Source organism: Scomber japonicus, chromosome 24 (genome assembly GCF_027409825.1).
Source record: "Scomber japonicus isolate fScoJap1 chromosome 24, fScoJap1.pri, whole genome shotgun sequence".
In the NCBI taxonomy this organism is placed as follows: Eukaryota; Metazoa; Chordata; class Actinopteri; order Scombriformes; family Scombridae; genus Scomber; species Scomber japonicus.
Window position 1 is genome coordinate 4,203,818 of NC_070601.1, and position 4,022 is coordinate 4,207,839.

Below are 4,022 nucleotides of genomic sequence, written 5' to 3' on the forward strand. Positions count from 1 at the left end.
TCAAAGAAATAGTAAAATATGTGTACTGTACTTCATATAATTACCATCATATGTATCATAATTAATCAACAAAACCTATATTTCTGCTTTTAATCCATTTTGAGAGAATATATTAGAGCAGGGGTGTCAAACATGCGGCCCGTGGGCCAGAACCGGCCCGCCGAGGGGTGCGATCCGGCCCACTTTCCTTCCTTTTTTCCTATCTTCGTTCCTTTCTTCCTTCTGTCCTTCCTTCCATCTGTCCTTCCTCCCTACCTTCCTTTTTTCCTTTCTTCGTTCCTTTCTTCTTTCCATCTGTCCTTCCTCCCTTTCTTCCTTCCTCCGTTTCTTCCATCTGTCCTTCCTTCCTTCTGTCCTTCCTGCCATCTCTCCTTCCTACCTTCCTGTTTTCCTTTCTTCGTTCGTTCATTCGTTCGTTCCTCCGTTTCTTCCATCTGTCCTTCCTTCTTTCCTTCCTTCCTTCTGTCTATCCTTCCTACCTTTCTTCCATCTGTCCTTCCTTCTTTCCTTCCTTCCTTCTGTCTGTCCTTCCTACCTTTCTCCTCTCTTTCCTTTCTTCTCTCTTTCCTTCCTTCCCTTCTTATTTCCTTCCTTTCTTCCCTCCATCTATTTAATGATCCGGCCGACATGAGATCAAATTGGTCTGTATATGGCCCTTGAATGAATATGAGTTTGACCCCCATGTATTAGAGGATTATGGCAAAAATGTCTAAGTGGTGTAACCATAAAAACAGTAAATAGTCAATAAAACACCATATCAACTAGTTTGGCATGATCTTACAATATAACTTTTATATTAAATAAAGATAATGGAATACTATTGTTCTAAATATTACATTTCATCTGGAGAATCATCATTATCATGTATTTTGTGGTTACACCATTTGACATTTCCAGGAGCATTCAGTCTTACTTTAGGGTTACTAATGTTAATAGTATTTTATAAAAACAAGCACATGAGGGTTTGTATGTAAAGTAAAATCAGAGTTTTTCTTTTTTTCCTCCTCCAGTCACTCGTCTCCTAGATGTCAATAATTCATGGTTCTTGGTTTTCAGGCCTGGGTTCGGCCTGATGCATATTTGACAGCGTTTAATGGCTTTTTTCATCAAAAGGAAAATGTTTTAACACAAACAGCAGCGACAGGAAGGTTAAAAAACCATCTGAGACCACATGTGGAAAACCAGGAGGGTCGACTGTATCATCATCTTCTTCATCTTCATCCTCATCTTCATTCTCATTCTCATCTTCTTCATCATCCTCATCAGCAGCAGCAAGGAGGAGAGAGGAAGAGATGAGGAGAGGAAAGGAGGACAGGAGGAGGAGGGGAGAGAAGTAGAGGAGAGGGAGAGAAGTAGAGGAGAGGTAGAGGAGGAGTGGAAAGGAGAGAGGAGGAGAGGAAAGAGAGGAGAGGAGGAGTGGAAAGGAGAGAGGAGGAGGAGAGAGGAAGAAACGAGGAGAGGAAAGGAGGAGAGGTAGAGGAGAGGAGGAGGGGAGGAGAGGAGAGGTAGAGGAAAGGAGAAGAGAGGAGATGAGGAGGAGAGAGGTAGAGGAGAGGAGAGAGGAGAGGAGGAGGAGAGAGGAGAGGAGGAGGAGAGAAGAGAGGAGTGGAAAGGAGAGGAGGAGAGATGAAGGAGAGGAGAAGAGGAGAGGTAGAAGAGGAGAGGTGAGAGGAGATGTAGAGGTAGAGGAGAGGAGGGGAGGAGAGGAGAGAGGAGAGGAGAGGAGAGGAAAGGAAAGGAGGAGAGGAAAGGAAAGGAAAGGAGGAGAGAGGAGAGGAGAGGAAAGGAATGGAGGAGAGAGGAGAGGAGAGATGATGGAGGTGTTAGTCATCCTGTAATGACCTCCTCCTCCTCCTCCTCCTCTTCCTCTCTTTCTCTCTTTCTCTCTTCGCCCAGAGGGCAGAGAAGTCTCATCCCTGTTTTTCCATCTCTCCTCCTTTTATATCTATAGCTATAGCTTATTCTTCTCAATCAAACCTTTAAATACATTTTAGTTTTTTGTTTTTAATGACAGAATGTTTAATTAGTGTCACGACAGCAGGAGCTCGTTTGTTGTGTGAAATCCAACTTAAATACATCTGTACTGTTACAATTAGTCTATATTTTCATCTTATTCATCTCCTTTAACCTAGTTTTTACTTTCGCTTTTGTTAAACTCTCCCTCTTTTATGTCATTTTACTTCTGTTTTGTCTTTTTTAATTTATTTTAACCTGTTTTTTACTCTAGATTTAATCACCCTTTATAAAAGCTACAAATAAATAAATAAATAAAATATGATTGATTGATTTGTAGTAGATTATTGGTATGTTAGAGATTTTAGTATGAGGTTTATCTTCTTTTAAGTGTCTTTTTTTAGTCTTGCATTGTCACAAAATAAGACATGAATCTAATCTATTGTGTGTTTTATTATTTCTCTCTCTCTGTCTGCAGGCTCTGAACGGTTTCGTCTTGGTGGTGACGGCCGAGGGAATCGTCTTCTTCTGCTCTCGTACCATCCAGGATTATCTGGGCTTCCATCAGGTAGATCTCTACCTCTGCTACTCGCTTAGCTCTCTCTACGCTTTGTTTTCAGATACAGACGCGTGTCCTTCCTTCTTTTGGGTTTGACTGAGTATCGCTGAGACTTTTGATTTTTAAGTTATAATTAGTGTATTAGACTGACTAATACTGGATTTTTGGGACTTGTGCCGAAATCATGGAGTTAAAAATATGTCTCTATATAAGCTGATAATACTTCCATTATATATTTAAAGGATCATTATGTAAAAATGTGAATTTATGTAGATCCCTTCCTTCTTTCCTTTCCTACCTTCCTTCTTTCCTTTCTTCCTTCGTCCCTTCCTTCTTTCCTTTCCTACCTTCCTTCCTTCCTTTCCTACCTTCCTTCCTTCCCCTCTCCTTTCCTTCCTCCCTCCTGTCCTTCCTTCCTCCCTTCCTTCTTTCCTTTCCTACCTTCCTTCCTCCCTCCTGTCCTTCCTTCCTTCTTTCCTTCCTTCCTTCCTCCTTTCCTTCTTTCCTTTCCTTCCTTCCTTCCTTCCTCCCTCCTTTCCTTCCTCCCTTCCTTCATTCCTTTCTCCCTCCTCCTTCCTCCCTTCCTTCTTTCCTTTCCTTCCTTCCTTCCTTCCTTCCTCCCTCCTTTCCTTCCTCCCTTCCTTCTTTCCTTTCTCCCTCCTCCTTCCTCCCTTCCTTCCTTCCTTTCTCCCTCCTCCTTCCTCCCTTCCTTCCTTCCTTTCCTTTCTTGCTTCCTCCCTCCTGTCCTTCTTTCCTCCCTCCTTTCCTTCCTACCTTTCCTTCCTTCCTCCCTCCTTTCCTTCCTCCCTTCCTTCTTTCCTTTCCAGGATATAAACATAAACTCACATTTTTACGTAATGATCCTTTAATAGTAATAATACAGTTTTCTCCTCATACACTTTGGACACTTTCCTCTATTGTTTCTAAAGTTTTGAATGTGTCTAATATCTTTAAGTGAGCAAGTGAACGCCTCGTCCTCAGAATCCCGAACGGAGGATTGAATCAAATGCACATATGGAGCGAGAGCTTTAATCCGATTGGCTATTAACAAACGAAGCGCCGCTGCTTCCTGTCTAATCTCATTTTGGGGGTAAACGTGATTATCAAATTATCCCGAGTGTGTCTGCGTCTCTGTCTGACACTCGCTGGAACAAACGTGACGCCTTTAAATCTGACTTTAATTTAACTCTGCAAACAAATAAACTGTAAATCCACTGACAGACCAGCTCAGACAGGAAAAGGAGGATGAAAAAGAAGAAAAGAGGTCTATTATAGTCAGCTTGTACAGATTGCGCAACAGTGGTCCATTGACCTTCATGTCGTCCTCCCTTCCTTCCTTCTTCCTCCTTTCCTTCCTTCCTCCTTCCCTTCCTTCCTCCTTTCCTGTCCTCCTTCCTTCCTCCCTCCTGTCCTTCCTTCCTTCCTCCCTCCTTTCCTTCCCTCCCTTCCTTCCTTCCTCCCTCCTGTCCTCCCTCCCTTCTTCCTCCCTTCCTACCTTCCTTCTCCCTTC